Raw genomic sequence first — 20,119 nt, 5'->3', positions numbered from 1 at the left:
TGACATTACTCTCAGGATCAGTGCTTCTGAAACCCTCTGGGTCTTAGGAAGAGGAATATTCATTAATCAATTAGTTTAAGGATGATTTAAAAAAATTCCTCTTAGTATAACAGATAGGGTGCTGAACTGGTTTACAGGAAGATCTGAGCTGAGATCCTCTCTTAGATGCTTACTAGATGTGTAGCCATGAATAAGTTTTTACTTAATCTTTTTGAGCCTCTTCCCTCCTTTTAGGGGATAATTATAGCATCTCCCTAACAGGATTATCATGAGGATTACATGAGATAACAATGTGAAGTGCTTTGCAAGCTTTTAAATATTATATAAATACTAATGATTATTACTATAATAATAATAATGATTAATTCCCTTTGTGGGTTGGTATGGGTTGAAATGTTAAGTGTATATATATATGTATACATACACACATATACATACATATATAAGGTATATAAATATTTATGTTTATATATATTTATATATGCACACATGTTCACATATAGATACATATATATTCATATATACTTGTAATATGATACCCATATATATGAATATTTATATATATCTGTCTCTGTCTATCTGTTTGTCCTTCTCTTTATATCTATCTATGCATCTAACCATCTATCAATTTATCTTTCTATCAATATATCCATCTATCTATCTATCCATCCATCCTTTCATCTATCTATCTATCTATCTATCTATCTATCTATCTATCTATCTATCTATCTATCTATCTGTCTGTCTATCTATTCATCCATTCTTTCATCTATATCTATCTATCTATCTATCTATCTATCTATCTATCTATCTATCTATCCATCCATATATTTATCTATCGATCCATCCTTTCCTCTATTTATCTATCTACCTATTTGTCTCTTCTCTGTCATCTATTTTTCTGTCTGTCTATCAACCTATCTATCCATCTATTCATCCATCCTTTTATCTATCTATCCATCTATTTATCTATATATCTTCCTGTCTGTCTATCTATCTATCCATCCATCTATCTATCTATCTATCTATCTATCTATCTATCTATCTATCTATCTATCTATCTATCTATCCATCCATATATTTATCTATCTATCCATCCTTTCCTCTATTTATCTATCTATCTATTTGTCTCTTCTCTGTCATCTATTTTTCTGTCTGTCTATCAACCTATCTATCCATCTATTCATCCATCCTTTTATCTATCTATCCATCTATTTATCTATATATCTGCCTGTCTGTCTATCTATCTATCCATCTATCCATCTATCTATCTATCCATCCATTTAACCATCTATCTATCCTTCTATCCTTCTATCTTTCCTCTCTCTCTCTCTCTCTCTCTCTCTCTCTCTCTCTCTCCCTCTCTCTCTCTCTCTCTCTCTCTCTTCTCTCTCTCTCTTTCTCTTTCTCTCTCTCTCCCTCCCTTGGCCCTTCGAGGTGTGCAGCTTATTGGGTGAATAATAATGATAATAACAATAACAACAACAGTAAGAAGCCAAATGATTTACAAATATTATTTTATCCTCCTGACAGCCCTGGGAGGTGGATGCTATTGTTATCTACATTTTACAAATGAGATATCAGAGATTAATGATTTTCTGAGTCACTCAGCCGGTAAGGGTCTGAGGCCAGATTTTTAACCCTAGCCATTCTATCTCCAGCTCCAGAATTCTATCCACTACTATACCTAGCTGCTTCTAATACAGACATTTAGTGCTAGAAGAGACCTAAGTGACCAGAGTCCAGTTCCCTCCTTTCATAGATAAAGAAACTGAGGTTGAGGGAGGTTAATGATGGATCCCAGGACATGTAGGTAGTAACTGTTCAAGGGAAGATTTTAACTTCAGTACTCTAGTTCTAAGTCCAATGCCCTCCATTGCACTCCTTTCCCTTTGTCTATGATTCCCTGTGGTGTTCCAATTCCAGTCCAGTCACATCTTCTTGTCCTTAACTTCCCTTTAGTGCTCCACAAGAGCTCTGTCTCATTTTCCTGAGTTCAAATATGGTTTCAGACACTTACTAACCTGAAGAAGTTACTTAACCTGTTTGCCTCAGTTTCCTCATCTATATAATGAGCTCGAGGAGAAAATGGCAAACAAGTCCATTAGCCTTGCCAAGCTCACCTGACAGCGTGAAGTGAGTTATCCCGGGTCATAAAGCTAATTAGTGTATGAGGCCAGATTTGAACTCATCTTCCTGATTCTAGGTTCATTGCCCCATGTCATTGCATGCTAGAGATTATGAAGGACGTGATTAACTGTCAGAAACTAGAGAGAAAATAAAGGTGAATGATGCCTGAAAAAAAGTCATTACATTCGGTGATATGAAGGTCGATATTAACATTGCAATAATCAGTATCTGCAGAGTAATCATGGGCTTTTCTTTTCCTGACAATACTTACCTATTTAGTTGTAAGAGTATGCATTTCATTTGCTGTATATCTTGCTGCCCAATAAAGTGCATTATTTATAATTTATTTATTTTAAAAAGCAGTACTGTGTAGTGGTTCCAAGGCAAAAGAGTGGTAAGGGCTAGGCAATGGGGGTCAAGTGACTTGCCCAGGGTCACACAGCTGGGAAGTATCTGAGGTTAGATTTGAACCTAAGACCTCCTGTCTCTGGGTCTGGCTTTCAATCCACTGAGCTACCCAGCTGCCCCCTGTTATTTATAATTTATAATAAGCCCTAAATAATACTAACGAAGCCACATTATCAACATGGAAAAGATATCAGGTTGATCACATCTCTGTCTTATAAATATGTATACAAATTGTATAAATGACTATTGATTCTAGATATTGCAAATGTATGCACCTCAGACAGGGTGTCCTCTACATAAACCCTTAATAACCTCAAATTTATGGGAGAAAATGCATATTTGCATATCCCCTTGTTCTGTGATTTCTCAGAAACTAAGAAGTATATCTTTCAAGGAACAGAGGAAATTAAAATGCTGAAGTTATTTCTATTAATAAAGCAAACCCCAACTCTATCCATGTTAGCCTAGAGGGAAGTCTCTGGTGGTACCTTGCAAGGTTCTGCTCTCATCTCCTTTCCATCAATTGTTTTATCAAAGCATTGGAGGGAGACACAAGAGGCACATTTATCTATTTTGTGAATGCCACAAAGCTGGGGAGGGCATAGCAAATTTGCAGATGATAGATTTAGAATCCCCCAGACCTCTCAACAGGACAAGGTGGAATAATGGAATAATCTAACAAACCTACATTTAATGAGAATAAATGTCAGGTTGAGCACTTAGGTACAAAAGAGCAACCGTATAAACTAGAGGGAGAGAACTGATATGACAGCATTTCCTATGAGAAAGACTTTAGAGTTGTTCTTGGTTGCATGCTTGTGTTTTAAGTATTGAGTTGATTTCTTATTTCATTACATTAGAATCTATTTCTTGTGAGTCTGGTGAAATCGTAAAGATAGTTTGTGAAGTTCTTTAAAAGATAAGCAGTTGTTCTTTAGTCACATCCATCTCTTTTTGACTCCATTTGGGGTATTCTTGTCAGAGATCCTAGAGTGGTTTGCCATTTCCTTCTTTAGCTCATTTTACAGATGAGGAAACTGAGGCCAACAGGGCTAAGCTATTGGGCCAATATAGCTAGGAAGTATCTGAATTCAGAAAGATGAGTTTTCCTGACTCTTTGCCCAATGGGCCACCTAGCTGCCTTGATATACAACGAGGCACTTAAAAATGTTTTATGATATTTTTACAAAGCCATCTGTATCTTAAAAACCTTAATGAACTAAGGAAAGTTCAAGAACAGTTGCTTCTTTTCCTTCTGCAATGGCCATTTTTCCTTTATGATTCTGAATCATAGAATCAATCATATAGGTTTAGAGCTGACTTCAGGGACCATCTTGCAGAATCTCCTATAAATATGAAAACGAAAACCCAGAAGTGTTAAATGCCTTGCCAAAAATCATGCAAGTCACAAGGACAAAAGCATCTTTTGAACCTTCCTCCTCAGATATTTTATCCAGAACTCAACCCTCTTAGACCTTGAAGTCATAGAAGTCTGAACATCACACACTTTAAGGTGTGAAGATTATTTTCTAATTCAACTCTCCTTCAGTCCTCACTCCTTTGTATATCAGCAGGGGCTACTTCTAATTCTATATTTGTCGTGGTTTGTTTTTCATTAGAAGCTGAAGTTCTTGGTAGCAGGGACTGTTTGGGTTTTGTCTTTGTGTGCCTGTACCTAGTAAGTAGTAGGGACTTAATGAATGCCCATTAAATTTAACTAAAGGCCAGTCTTGGTAGGAAGACTCTCATTTGAATATGATAGACAATAATACCCTTTTAGGGAAGTTAGGTGATGCAATGGAGAGAGTGGCAGGGCTGAAGCCAAGACTTATCTTCCTGAGTTCAAATGTGGATTTGGACATTTAGTGTGACTGTGGACAAGCCACTTAATTCTGTTTGCCTCAGTTTCCTTATCTGTAAAATGATCTGGACAAAGAAATGGCAAACAACTCCAGTATCTTTGCCTAGAAAACTCCAATGGGGTCACTAAGTATTGAACACAACTAAAAAAACAACTGAAAATCATCTTCAATTTGCCCTGTATATATCCTTTTTCTTCATAGTTATTTGTGTGTCGCCTCCTGCATTAGACTGTGAACTTTTGGAAGGCAGGAGTTGTTTTTGACTGTTTTTGTATTCCTAATGCTTAGCACAATGCCTTGTACCAAACAATCAAATGCTTGTTTTGACAATATATTTAGTAATATTTTCCACTTATATGCTATCAGGAATTCCATTTAATTATTGCATCTTTCGCCCTTTCCCCCCCAAGGAAGCAAGGGTTCTGGAAAATGTTGTTCTTGGGCAATGGAATTCTGGCCTCATTGTTTTCCATAATGATGTCCTCATTATATTTAATGCTTCGCTTTTGTAAATGTAGTTTGGCCTATGTCAGGAGAGCAGGATCTACAGTGAAGGTCATGACTCATGAAGGGAAGTGAGTGGCACCAAGCAGTAGGTAGCAAAGCATCGTGCTATTCAATGAACAACAAGGTCAATTGCTCCATATCTGCATGTGGTTCAACACAGCTGGAGTGAAAAAAATTATAATGCTCGACTGGCATTTTGTAGAAGTTTAATGTGGAATAATAATGGAGTTGGAATCATCAGTTTATAAAAAAATGTCAGTTTGGCTGGGAAAACACAGAAATACAGAGGCATTTTGTCTCTCTAAAAGGAAAGATGGAAAGAAAAATGTTAGCGACTTGGGTTAAGAATATAAAATGCAACACTTTTCTCCTTTAAATAATAGATCTGGGAATATGTATATATGCAAATATATACATATACACACATATGTGTATTCATTAAAATGTATGCATTTTTATATCTATACATTCAAAATGTATTGATAAATAGGTATTGAACCTCTGAAGGCTGCAGTATCTAGTGTGCTAGCAGTTACATTTTTAGGGTGAAAAAATACTCAGTGGAGGATTTTTCCAAATTGGCAAGTGGATAGAGATCTGGTTTGAGGAGCAGTAATAAAAATTTAAATAATAGATGCAGTTATTAGAATGGAATTCCTTATATTGTATATCTCACTGCAAGTCTATCAAATGGCTCATCTCCCTTTCCTCCCCTCCATCTAAGAAAAAAATAAGCTTACAAGATAGAAAGTCGGAACACTTCTAGCAAGTTAGAAATGGCTCAGATAAGGAGCTTTCCAAATGCTGATAATTTTGCAAAAGGGAATCAGGTAGAAAATGTCTTCAAGATGTTAAGAAAAAGATCAAGCTATCAATTAAAATGTTGTATGTCCTGCTTTTAACTTTACAATGACAAACCATTACAATGTATCCTGAAGATGTAGTCTGACTCTTTAGCTAAGAGCTGAGACTTCAGTCCAACCTAAATTTTAATGCCTGTTGACTTCAATGTTCAAAATACATGGTTATAACCAAAGGATAGAGAGAGTCTTAGAAGGCCAAAGGGATGCTTTTAGTTATATAAAATTGAAAATTAAAAAAAAAACTAAATATAGTCAAAATTAGAAGGAAAAGAATTTAACATTCTCAAATTGCTTTAAAAATATAATACTAATTATCTGATGGTGATGGAATACCATTGAGATAAAAGGAAAGCTGAACTGGAGGATTTCTATGTGAACTGGGATGACCTTCAGGAATTGATGTTCAGCAACAGGAAAAGAACCTGAAGAACATTGTACACCGAGACAGATACACTGTGGTACAATCAAATGTAACAGACTTCTCTACTAGTAGCAACGATGCAGGACATTTCTGAGGGACTTGTGAGAAAGAATGCTATCCATATCCAGAGGAAGAAGTGTGGGAGCACAAAGGCAGAAGAAAAACATATGATCGATCCCATAGATCTATAGGGATATGATTAGGGTTTTGATGTTAAAAGATCACTCTGTGGAAAAAATGAATAACATGGCTATTGATTGAGAACAGGCATAAATACATAATCCAGTGGAATTGCTTGTCAGTTCCAGGAGTGGGGAGGGAAGATAGGATGGGGAAAATCATAAATCATGTAACCATGGAAAAATATTTAAAATAAAAAAAAAACAGAAAAAAAGAATGAACACCTGATATTTGGGAACTACCTACAAGGAATGAAATGGTCTGAAGTACAAAAGGAAAAATCAGAATTTTTGACATGATTCGACAAATTTTTGTCAAAATAGAGGCTTTCTCCCTCTGATCTCACAGCCCAGCAGTTGAACTTGGCTCTAAAAGACATTGGCATATTTCTATCTGTGTCAGTATTTGCTTTGTGAACAAGAGAGTATGTTAGTCAAATAAAGGAAAAAATAAATATTAGAACCTGGAAATATGCATTTAGTAATCCATGAAAGGCACTAGAAACAGAAAAAGTAGAATCTTTAAAGATGAACAATTTCATCACAGCTGAGGTTCTGTCAATCTATCTGCAAAGCTGAGCAGTTTGACTTAACTTTTTTTTTTTGCATTGGAGAAGAGCTTTAGTGGAAGTATATTACAGCATAGAACAATAATTGATATACATAATGAGGATCCTGAGTCATCAAGAAAAGATTAGATTATTCTAAATAACCTCTGTTGCAGGAGTCAGGAAAATACGCAAAACATTTCATAATAGTAGTTCACATTTAGATAGTATTTTGTTGCTATAAACTCTTCTCTATACATGGTGTCATGTTGTCCTCACAACAATCCTGTGTAATGATAAATTAATAGTTATTATCCTCATTTAATAGATGAAGAAAATAAGGACCAGAGAGGTTAAATGATTTACCCAGATTTTAAAAAGTGAATTAGGTCTCCTTGTTCCAAGTCTAATGCTCTTCTTATTACGTTATGTTCTTTCTCTTAGATTATCATTCAAAATGATTGAATTTTCAAAAGTTTTGATGCTTAAAAGGAGAGGGGGTAAATTAATCATCTGAAAAATTCACTGGATGAATGAAATCATCCTTTATATGAGCATGTTACATAAATTTATCTTCTTTGATCCTCATTCTATATATAATTCATAATCTATATTCAAATAATTTAAATCTATATTCAATTTTATATATATAAAGATCCTCTGTGAGGTAGGTATTATTTTTGTCACCATTTTATAGAGGAAGAAACTGAGGCCTGAGAAGTTATGTGTTATGTTCAAGATAACACAGCTTGTGAGTGGCAGGACCCAGTTTTTTTTTTAACTCTTATATTTTGTCTTAGAATCAATACTATATATTGGTTCTAAGGCAGAAGAATGGTAAAGGCTAGGCAATGGGGGTTAAGGGACTTGGACAGGGTCACCCAGGTAGGAAGTGTCTAAGGTCAGATTTGAACCCAGGATCTCCTATCTCTAGGCCTGGCATTCAATCCTCTGAGCCACCCATCTGCCTCCTAGGACTCAGATTTGAAGGCCAATCTTCTGACCCCAAATACAGAGCTCTTTTTATTGTACCACATAGAGGCATGGCATGGCAGCTACACAGCTGGGTACAAGATGGGTTGAAGGGAGGTTGTGCCTGGAGGCAGGGATACCAGATACTACATTTGCTTCTGCAATAGTCCAGACTCTTGCTAGTCACCTCAAAGGAACGTCATTGCAATACATGAAGTAGTTCCAGGAAAGCAAATTTAGGTCCTAAAAGAAAAATGCTATTAAAATGCAAGTTATGATTATGTCTTTTATGGTCATAGTTGTAATTCTTAGGCCAATCACTTCAGCCAGGCCAATATCCTTAATATTTAGTGTCTTTTATATGTCAGTTTTCTAAGGAAAAAAATGAGTTCTCTCTGCTTCCTCCCAATATATTCTTCTGATGCTGAAGGGGTTGGAAGTCTGAAGGTGAGAGTCTGGGTAGAGAGTCACCAGCTCCTTCTCCCTTCTTGGCTTCAGAGCAAAAGCAAAGTGCTCATGAGTCTGTGAGCCCTGAATGGGGCTTGCATTTTGCATGTCATTCTGGTGGTTCTTCTCCTATGACATGGGGCAGGTACCGGAGCCGGGGCCAGAGCAGGTTTGCTCTTTGATAAATCATTCAGTTACACAATTCAAGAGTTGGGAAAGACTCAGATTTTAGGAGAATCCACCAGATACTTCAAGCACAAATTCCAATCCCCAAATCCCTATGGACTAGTCACATGCCTTCTGCTCGATGACTTCTTTTTTTTTTTTAATTTTAATATTATTTTATTTGGTCGTTTTCATACATTATTCACTGGAAACAAAGATCGTTTTCTTTTCCTCCCCCCCTCTCCCCCCCCCCCCCGCCTTTCCCTCTCCCATAGCTGACGCATGATTCCACTGGTTATCACATGTGTTCTTGACTCGAACCCATTTCCCTGTTGTTGGAGTTTGCATTATAGTGTTCATTTAGAGTCTCTCCTCAGTCTTATCTCCTCCAACCCTGTAGTCAAGCAGTTGCTTTTCAGCGGTGTTTTTACTCCCACAGTTTATCCTCTGCTTGTGGGTAGTATTTTTTTTTTTAGATCCCTGCAGATTGTTCAGGGATTGCATTGATACTAATGGAGAAGTCCATCACCTTCGATTGTACCACAATGTATCAGTCTCTGTGTACAATGTTTTCCTGGTTCTGCTCCTCTTGCTCTGCATTACTTCCTGGAGGTTGTTCCAGTCTCCATGGAACTTCTCCACTTTATTATTCCTTTGAGCACAATAGTATTCCATCACCAACATATACCACAATTTGTTCAGCCATTCCCCAATTGAAGGGCATCCCCTCATTTTCCAATTTTTGGCCACCACAAAGAGCGCAGCTATGAATATTTTTGTACAAGTCTTTTTGTCCATTATCTCTTTGGGGTACAAGCCCAGCAGTGCTATGGCTGGATCAAAGGGCAGACAGTCTTTTATCGCCCTTTGGACATAGTTCCAAATTGCCCTCCAGAATGGTTGGATCAATTCACAACTCCACCAGCAATGAATTAATGTCCCTACTTTGCCACATCCCCTCCAGCATTCATTACTTTGCATAGCTGTCCTGTTAGCCAATCTGCTAGGTGTGAGATGATACCTCAGAGTTGTTTTGATTTGCATCTCTCTGATTATAAGAGATGTAGAGCACTTTTTCATGTGCTTATTAATAGTTTTGATTTCTTTGGCTGAGAATTGCCTGTTCATGTCCCTTGCCCATTTGTCAATTGGAGAATGGCTTGATTTTTTGTACAATTGATTTAGTTCTTTATAAATTTTAGTAATTAAACCCTTGTCAGAGGGTTTTATGAAGATTTTTTCCCAATTTGTTGCTACCCTTATGATTTTGGTTACATTGGTTTTGTTTGTACAAAAACTTTTTAATTTGATGTAATCCAGATTATTTATTTTGCATTTTGTAATTCTTTCTAATTCTTGCTTGGTTTTGAAGTATTTCCCTTCCCAAAGGTCTGACATGTATGCTATTCTGTGTTCGCCTAATTTTCTTATAGTTTCCTTCTTTATGCTCAAGTCATTCATCCATTTTGAATTTATCTTGGTGTAGGGTGTGAGGTGTTGATCTAAGCCTAATCTTTCCCACACTGTCCTCCAATTTTCCCAACAGTTTTTATGAAATAGTGGATTTTTGTCCCAAAAGCTGGGATCTTTGGGTTTGTCATATACTGTCTTGCTGAGGTTGCTTGCCCCCAGTCTATTCCACTGATCCTCCTTTCTGTCTCTTAGCCAGTACCAAATTGTTTTGATGACCGCTGCTTTATAATATAGTCTGAGATCTGGGACTGCAAGACCCCCTTCCTTTGTGTTTTTTTTTCATTAATTCCCTGGATATCCTTGATCTTTTGTTCTTCCAAATGAACTTTGTTATGTTTTTTTCTAAATCAGTAAAAAAAATTTTTGGAAGTTCCATGGGTATGGCACTAAATAGATAGATGAGTTTGGGTAGGATGGTCATTTTTATTATATTGGCTCGTCCTACCCATGAGCAGTTAATGTTCTTCCAATTGTTCAAGTCTAGTTTTAGTTGTGTGGAAAGTGTTTTGTAGTTGTGTTCATATAGATCCTGTGTTTGTCTCGGGAGATAGATTCCTAAGTATTTTATTTTGTCTTGGGTAATTTTGAATGGGATTTCTCTTTCTAGTTCTTGCTGCTGAGCTGTGTTGGAATTATATAGAAATGCTGATGACTTATGTGGGTTTATTTTGTATCCTGCAACTTTGCTAAAGTTGTTGATTATTTCAATTAGCTTTTTGGTTGAGTCTCTAGGATTCTTTAAGTAGACCATCATGTCATCTGCAAAGAGTGATAATTTGGTCTCCTCCTTGCCTATTTTGATGCCTTCAATTTCTTTTTCTTCTCTAATTGCTACTGCTAGTGTTTCTAATACAATGTCAAATAATAGAGGTGATAATGGGCATCCTTGTTTCACTCCTGATCTTAATGGGAATGGATTTAGTTTATCCCCATTGCAGATGATATTAGCTGATGGTTTTAGATATATACTGTTTATTATTTTTAGGAATGACCCTTCTATTCCTATGCTCTCTAGTGTTTTTAGTAAGAATGGGTGTTGTATTTTATCAAAGGCTTTTTCTGCATCTATTGAGATAATCATGTGATTCTTGTTGGTTTGCTTGTTGATGTGGTCAATTATGTGGATAGTTTTCCTAATGTTGAACCAGCCCTGCATCCCTGGTATGAATCCTACTTGATCATGGTGGATGACCCTTCTAATCACTTGCTGGAGTCTTTTTGCTAGTATCCTATTTAAGATTTTTGCATCTATATTCATTAGGGAGATTGGCCTATAGTTTTCTTTCTCTGTTTTTGGCCTGCCTGGCTTTGGAATTAGTACCATGCTTGTGTCATAAAAGGAGTTTGGTAGGATTCCCTCTTTGCTTATTATGTCAAATAGTTTGTATAATATTGGGGTTAACTGTTCTCTGAATGTTTGATAGAATTCGCTGGTGAATCCATCAGGCCCTGGGGATTTTTTCTTAGGCAGTTCTTTGATGGCTTGATGGATTTCAATTTCTGATATGGGATTATTTAAGAAAACTATTTCTTCTTCTGTTAGTCTAGGCAATTTATATTTTTGTAAATATTCATCCATATCACCTAGGTTGGTATATTTATTGCCATATAGTTGGGCAAAGTAGTTTTTAATGATTGCCTTAATTTCCTCTTCATTTGAGGTGAGATCCCCCTTTTCATCCTTGATGCTATTAATTTGCCTTTCTTCTTTCCTTTTTTTAATTAAATTAACCAGTACTTTGTCTATTTTGTCTGTTTTTTCAAAGTACCAGCTTCTAGTCTTGTTTATTAGCTCAATAGTTCTGTCACTTTCTATTTTATTAATTTCTCCCTTAATTTTTAGGATCTCTAGTATGGTTTTCTTCTGGGGGTTTTTAATTTGTTCGTTCTCAAGTTTTTTTATTTGCATTTCCAATTCCTTGGTCTCTGTCCTCTCTAATTTGTTAATATATGCACTCAGGGATATGAATTTTCCTCTAAGTACTGCCTTGGCTGCATCCCATAAGGTTTGAAAGGATGTTTCGCCGTTGTCATTTTCTTCAACGAAATTGTTAATTGTTTCTATGATTTCTTCTCTAACTATCCGATTTTGGAGTATCATGTTATTTAATTTCCAATTAATTTTTGATTTGGGTCTCCATGTACCCTTGCCGATCAATATTTTAATTGCCTTGTGATCTGAAAAGGCTGCAGTTAATATTTCTGCTTTTCTGCATTTAAGTGCCATGTTTCTATGACCTAGTGTATGATCTATTTTTGTGAATGTGCCATGTGGTGCTGAAAAGAAGGTGTATTCTTTTTTGTCCCTATTTATTTTTCTCCATATGTCTATTAATTCTAATTTTTCTAAGATTTCATTCACCTCTTTTACCTCTTTCTTATTTATTTTTTGATTTGATTTATCTAAATTTGATAGTGGTTGGTTCAAGTCTCCCACTAATATGGTTTTACTGTCTAATTCCTCCTTCAATTCTCCTAGTTTCTCTATTAAAAATTTGGATGCTATACCATTTGGTGCATACATGTTGATTAGTGATATTTCCTCATTGTCTATACTTCCTTTTAGCAGAATATATTTACCTTCCCTGTCCCTTTTGATCAGGTCTATTTGTACTTTGGCTTTGTCAGATATCATGATTGCAACTCCTGCCTTCTTTCTATCGGTTGAGGCCCAAAAGGTCTTACTCCAACCTTTAATTCTAACCTTGTGAGTGTCAACCCGTCTCATATGTGTTTCTTGAAGACAACATATGGTAGGGTTTTGTGTTCTAATCCAATCTGCTATTTGTCTGCGTTTTATGGGTGAGTTCATCCCATTCACGTTCAATGTTATGATTGTTATTTGTGGATTCGCTGGCATTTTGATGTCTTCCCCTAGTTCTGACCTTTCTTCTTTAGCTTTCTCCTTTTGAACCAGTGATTTACTTTAGGTCAGACCCCCTAGTCCCCTCCCTTGAGATGCTTCCCTTTCTAGCCCCTCCCTTTTTATGCTCCCTTCCCCTCCCCCCTCTTCTTCCCTCCCTTTTTGTACTCCCTCCTCCCTCCCCCTCCTTAATTTTCCTTTCTTTCTTGCCCTAATGGATAAGATAGAATTCAGGATCCCACTGGATCTAGATGTTCTTCCCTCTCAGATTTGATTTCACTGAGAGTAAGGTTTAAGTACTTCCACTTCACGCTCTCTTCCTCTCCTTCTCATATGAGAGTTCTTCCCCTCCCCTTCCCATGTGTATCTTTATATGGGAAAGTTTATTCTATTGATTCCCCCCCTATTTCTTGAAGTTAATCTTAGTATTATCACGGTTCCCCCCTCCCTTTTCCTTTTTTTGCCCCAACTTTCCCCAAATCTTCTTAATTCCCCAATCTTTCCCTATGCATGTTTCTTCTAACTACTCTTATGATGATACAATTTATAAGAGTTACACAAAACATTTTCCCCACATCTTAATATATATAATTAGATGTAAATGTAGTCCTTATAGAAGAGAGTTTGACTTTAAGAGAAAGATAAGATTTATCTCCTTTTCCCTTTCTTTCATATTTACCTTTTCATGTTTCTCTTGCTTTCTGTGCTTGGATATCGAACTTTCCACAGAGCTCTGGTCTTTTCTTAGCAAATGCTTGGAAATCTTCTATTTTGTTGAATGCCCATACTTTCCCCTGGAAGTATATAGTCAGTTTTGCTGGGTAGTTGATTCTTGGTTGGAGACCCAGCTCTCTTGCCTTTCTAAATATCGTGTTCCATGCTTTGCGGTCTCTTAGTGTATTAGCCGCTAAGTCGTGTGTGATCCTTATGGGAGCCCCCTTATATCTGAAGCTCGTCTTCTTGGCTTCTTGTAGGATTTTCTCCTTTACTTGGAAGCTCTTGAATTTGGCAATTACATTCCTAGGCGTTGTCTTTTGGGGATTTAGTATAGAAGGTGTTCTATGAATCCTTTCTATTTCTATTTTGCCCCCTTGCTCCAGAACGTGGGGGCAATTTTCTTTTATAATCTTCTCTAGAATAGAATCCAATTTGTTGTTTACCTCTGGTTTTTCTGGGAGACCGATAATACGGAGATTTTCTCGTCTTCCTCTGTTCTCCAGGTCCGTGACCTTCTCAGTGAGATATTTTCTGTTTTCTTCCAATTCATTAATTATTTGGGTTTGCTTTATTGATTCTTGCTGTTTTATCATCTCACTTTCTTCGAGGTGCTTAATTCTGGTCATTAGGGACTGGATTTGCTTTTCAGCCTTGTCTGCCCTTCTATTGGATGCTTCGAGTTCTTTTTCCAATTGAGCAGTCTTATCTGTCAGACAGCTGATCTCTTTCTCCCATTTTTCTTTCCAGAAGGTTTCCATCTTTTGGATAAGTTCCAGTTTGAGATCTTCCAGAGCTTGTTGATAGTTTCCATTTTGGGAGGCGTGTTCTGAATTTTTTTGGATTTCCTCCTCATTCTCCTCTTTTCCTTGGGTACTTCCACCATAAAAGTTTTCAATAGTCACTTTTTTCCCTTTCTTCCTGGAGGCTTGATTTTGGGCCATGTGAGCCATCCCTTTGGTGGTTTTATTTCCCTTTCCTTTTTGGTCTGGGGTCTGGGTTATAAGAGCGGTTTTTCTGTGAATTTAGGTTGCTTCAGACTAGTTCTTCCCAGCCTCTGAGCCCAGGTATTCAGCTCCGCCCAGATAATCAGCGCGCGTTGTTCAGCGCAGCCCGCCCCAAGTCCAGGTCGCTGGATTCTCCAGTGAAAGCGCCCTGAGAGGTTTTTTCCTGGCAGTCCACAGATCCCAAGGACCCTGGAGTGCCCCCCCAGACAGAGACGCTCCCCACTCACTCGCTGTCCCGGTGAGCGCTCAGGTAGCTCTCTCTGGTTTAGTGGGGGAGGTGGGGTGGGGGAAGGGCGGCTCAGTTCACTTTTCTGTGCAAGCTTTTCCTTCTTATTTTAGTGTGGAAATGTTCAAGCCCCACGTACCTTTGCCTCTGTGGGGTACTGGGGAGTCCTTCTGTTCCTCCAAAGGTGATTTTATGCTCCTTTGATGTAGTCTATTTCGTTCCGTGCTGGGGAGAGGAAGCGTGCCGCGTCTAGATTGCAGCCATGATTACCCGGAAGTCCCTGCTCGATGACTTCTAATGATATGGAACTCACTACCTACCTAATCATGTGTTGGGCAGGCAATTCTATTTTTTTTTTATAACTGGGTTTTTTAAAAAATATTTTATTTGAACATTTCCAAGCATTATTCGTTAAAGACATAGATCATTTTCTTTCCCCCCCCCCCCACGCCCCATAGCCGACGCGTAGATCCACTGGGCATTACATGTTTTCTTGATTTGAACCCATTGCTATGTTGATAATATTTGCAATAGAGTGTTCATTTAGAGTCTCTCCTCTGTCATGTCCCCTCAACCGCTGTATTCAGGTAGTTGCTTTTCCTCAGTATTTCCACTCCCATAGTTTATCCTCCTAGATCCTGCAAATTGTTCAGGGACATTACACCACCACTAATGGAGAAGGACATTACCTTCGATTATACCACAGTGTATTAGTCTCTGTGTACAATGTTCTCCTGGTTCTGCTCCTCTCGCTCTGCATCACTACTTGGAGGTCGTTCCAGTCTCCATGGAACTCCTCCACTTTATTATTCCTTTGAGCACAATAGTATTCCATCACCAACAGATACCACAATTTACTCAGCCTTTCCCCAATTGATGGGCATCTCCTCATTTTCCAGTTTTTGGCCACCACAAAGAGCTCAGCTATGAATATTTTTGTACAAGTCTTTGTGTCCATTATCTCTTTGGGGTACAGACCCAGCAGTGCTATGGCTGGATCTAAGGGTAGATATTCTTTTGTCGCCCTTTGGGCATAGTTCCAAATTGCCCTCCAGAATGGTTGGATCAGTTCACAGCTCCACCACCAATGAATTAATGTCCCTACTTGGCCACATCCCCACCAACATTCATTACTTTCCATAGCTGTCATGTTAGCCAATCTGCTAGGTGTGAGGTGATACCTCAGAGTTGTTTTTATTTGCATCTCTCTGATTATAAGAGATTTAGAACACTTCTTCATGTGCTTGTTAATAGTTTTGATTTCTTTATCTGAGAACTGCCTATCCATGTCCCTTGCCCATTTATCAATTGGAGAATGGCTTGATTTTTTGTACAGTTGACTTAGCTCTTTATAAATTTGAGTAATTAAACCTTTGTCAGAGGTTTTTATGAAGATTTTTTCCCAATTTGTTGTTTCCCTTCTGATTTTAGTTACATTGGTTTTGTTTGTGCAAAAGCTTTTTAGTTTGATGTAGTCAAAATTATTTATTTTACATTTTGTGATTCTTTCTATGTCTTGCTTGGTTTTAAAGTCTTTCCCCTCCCAAAGGTCTGACATGTATACTATTCTGTGTTTACCCAATTTACTTATGGTTTCCTTCTTTATGTTTAAGTCACTCACCCATTTTGAATTTATCTTGGTGTAGGGTGTGAGGTGTTTATCTATTCCTAGTCTCTCCTACACTGTCTTCCAATTTTCCCAGCAGTTTTTATCGAATAGTGGATTTTTGTCCCAAAAGCTGGGATCTTTGGGTTTATCGTATACTGTCTTGCTGAGGTCGCTTTCCCCCAGTCTATTCCACTGATCTTCCTTTCTGTTTCTTAGCCAGTACCAAATTGTTTTGATGACTGCTGCTTTGTAATATAGTTTTAGGTCAGGGACTGCAAGGCCCCCATCATATGTGCTTTTTTTCATTATTTCCCTGGATATCCTTGATCTTTTGTTATTCCAAATGAACTTTGTTATGGTTTTTTCTAAATCAGTGAAGAAGTATTTTGGTAGTTCAATGAGTATGGCACTAAATAGATAAATAAGTTTGGGTAGGATCGTCATTTTTATTTTATTGGCTCATCCTATCCATGAGCAGTTAATGTTTTTTCAATTGCTCAAATCTAGTTTTAGTTGTGTGGAGAGTGTTTTGTAGATGTGTTCATATAGTTCCTGTGTTTGTCTCAGGAGGTAGATTCCTAGGTATTTTATTTTGTCTAAGGTGATTTTGAATGGGATTTCTCTTTCTAGTTCTTGCTGCTCAGCTGTGTTGGAGATATATAGAAAAGCTGATGATTTATGTGGGTTTATTTTGTATCCTGCAACTTTGCTAAAGTTGTTGATTATTTCAATTAGCTTTTTGGTTGAATCTCTAGGATTCTTTAAGTAGACCATCATGTCATCTGCAAAGAGTGATAACTTTGGTCTCCTCCTTGCCTATTTTGATGCCTTCAATTTCTTTTTCTTCTCTAATTGCTACTGCTAGTGTTTCTAGTACAATGTCAAATAGTAGAGGTGATAATGGGCATCCTTGTTTCACTCCTGATCTTATTGGGAATGCGACTAGTTTATCCCCATTGCAGATGATATTAGCTGATGGTTTTAGACATATACTGTTTATTATTTTTAGGAATGACCCTTCTATTCCTATACTTTCTAGTGTTTTTAATAGGAATGGATGTTGTATTTTATCAAATGCTTTTTCTGCGTCTATTGAGATAATCATGTGGTTCTTGCTGGTTTGCTTGTTGATGTGGTCAATTATGTGGATGTTTTTCCTAATATTGAACCAGCCCTGCATCCCTGGTATAAATCCTACTTGATCATGGTGAATGATCCTTCTGATCACTTGCTGGAGTCTTTTTGCTAGTATCCTGTTTAAGATTTTTGCATCTATATTCATTAGAGAGATTGGTCTATAGTTTTCTTTCTGTGTTTTTGACCTGCCTGGTTTTGGAATCAGTACCATGTTTGTGTCGTAAAAGGAGTTTGGTAGAACTCCCTCTTTGCTTATTATGTCAAATAGTTTGTATAGTATTGGGATTAACTGTTCTCTGAATGTTTGATAGAATTCACTGGTGAATCCATCAGGGCTTGGGGATTATTTCTTAGGAAGTTCTTTGATGGCTTGTTGGATTTCATTTTCTGATATGGGATTATTTAAGAATTCTATTTCCTCTTCTGTTAGTCTAGACAGTTTGTATTTTTGTATATATTCATCCATATCCCCTAAATTGGTGTATTTATTGCCATATAATTGGGCAAAGTAATTTCTAATGATTGCCTTAATTTCCTCTCCATCGGAGGTGATATCCCCCTTTTCATCTTTAATGCTGTTATTTTGCTTTTCTTCCTTCCTTTTTTAAATTAGATTGACCAGTACTTTGTCTATTTTGTTTGTTTTTTCAAAGTACCAGCTTCTTGTCTTATTTATTGAATCAATAGTTCTATCATTTTTGATTTTATTAATTTCTCCCTTAATTTTTAGGATTTCTAGTTTGTTTTTCTGCTGGGGGGTTTTAATTTGACCGCTTTCGAGTTTTTTCCTTTGCATTTCCAATTGATAGATCTCTGCTCTCCCTAGTTTGTTAATATAAGCATTCAGGGATATGAATTTACCTCTGATTACCGCTTTGGCTGCATCCCAAAAGGTTTGAAAGGATGTTTCTCCATTGTCATTTCCTCGATGAAATTACTGTTTCTATGATTTCTTCTTTAACTAAACGGTTTTGGAGTATCATATTGTTTAATTTCCAATTGGTTTTAGATTTGGTTTTCCATGTACCATTACTAATCATTGTTTTTATTGCCTTGTGATCTGAGAAGGCTGTATTCATTATTTCTGCTTTTCTGCATTTGTGTGCTATGTTTCTGTGACCTAATGTATGGTCAATTTTTGTGAATGTGCCATGTGGTGCTGAGAAGAAGGTGTATTCCTTTTTATCCCTATTTATTTTTCTCCATATGTCTATTAATTCTTATTTTTCTAAGATTTCATTCACTTCTTTTACCTCGTTCTTATTTATTTTTTGATTTGATTTATCTAAATTTGGTAATGGTTGGTTTAAGACTCCCACTAATATGGTTTTACTGTCTATTTCTTCCTTCAATTCTCCTAGTTTCTCCATTAGAAATTTGGGTGCTATATTATTTGGTGCATATATGTTGAATAATGATATTTCCTCATTGTCTAAAGTCCCTTTTAACAAAATATAATTACCTTCCCTATTCCTTTTGATCAGGTCTATTTTTGCATTGGCTTTATCAGATATCATGATTACCACTCCTGCCTTCTTTCTGTCAGTTGAGGCCCAGAAGGTCTTACTCCATCCTTTAATTCTGACCTTGTGGGTGTCAACCCGCCTCATGTGTGTTTCTTTTTTTTTTTTTTTTGAAATATTTCTTTTTTTTTATTTATTTATTTATTTTTTTTTTTAATATATTTTATTTGATCATTTCCAAGCATTATTCGTTAAAGACATAGATCATTTTCTTTTCCTCCCCCCCACCCCCCATAGCCGACGCGTAAGTCCACTGGGCATTAGATGTTTTCTTGATTTGAACCCATTGCTTTGTTGATAGTATTTGCATTAGAGTGTTCATTTAAAGTCTATCCTCTGTCATGTCCCCTCAACCTCTGTATTCAGGCAGTTGCTTTTTCTCGGTGTTTCCACTCCCATAGTTTATCCTTTGCTTATGAATGGTGTTTTTTTTTTTCTCCTGGATCCCTGAAAGTTGTTCAGGGACATTACACCGCCACTAATGGAGAAGTCCATTACGTTCGATTATACCACAGTGTATTAGTCTCTGTATACAATGTTCTCCTGGTTCTGCTCCTCTCGCTCTGCATCACTTCCTGGAGGTTGTTCCAGTCTCCATGGAACTTCTCCACTTTATTATTCCTTTGAGCACAATAGTATTCCATCACCAACATATACCACAGTTTGTTCAGCCATTCCCCAATTGATGGGCATCCCCTCGTTTTCCAGTTTTGGGCCACCACAAAGAGCGCAGCTATGAATATTTTTGTACAAGTCTTTGTGTCCATTATCTCTTTGGGATACAGACCCAGCAGTGCTATGGCTGGGTCAAAGGGTAGATATTCTTTTGTCGCCCTTTGGGCATAGTTCCAAATTGCCCTCCAGAATGGTTGGATCAGTTCACAACTCCACCAGCAATGAATTAATGTCCCTACTTTGCCACATCCCCTCCAGCATTCATTACTTTCCTCTGCTGTTATGTTAGCCAATCTGCTAGGTGTGAGGTGATACCTCAGAGTTGTTTTGATTTGCATCTCTCTGATTATAAGAGATGTGGAACACTTCTTCATGTGCTTGTTAATAGTT

The sequence above is a fragment of the Monodelphis domestica genome, chromosome 5 (assembly GCF_027887165.1).
Source record: "Monodelphis domestica isolate mMonDom1 chromosome 5, mMonDom1.pri, whole genome shotgun sequence".
Classification (NCBI taxonomy): Eukaryota; Metazoa; Chordata; class Mammalia; order Didelphimorphia; family Didelphidae; genus Monodelphis; species Monodelphis domestica.
Note: the sequence above shows the minus strand (reverse complement) of the source record.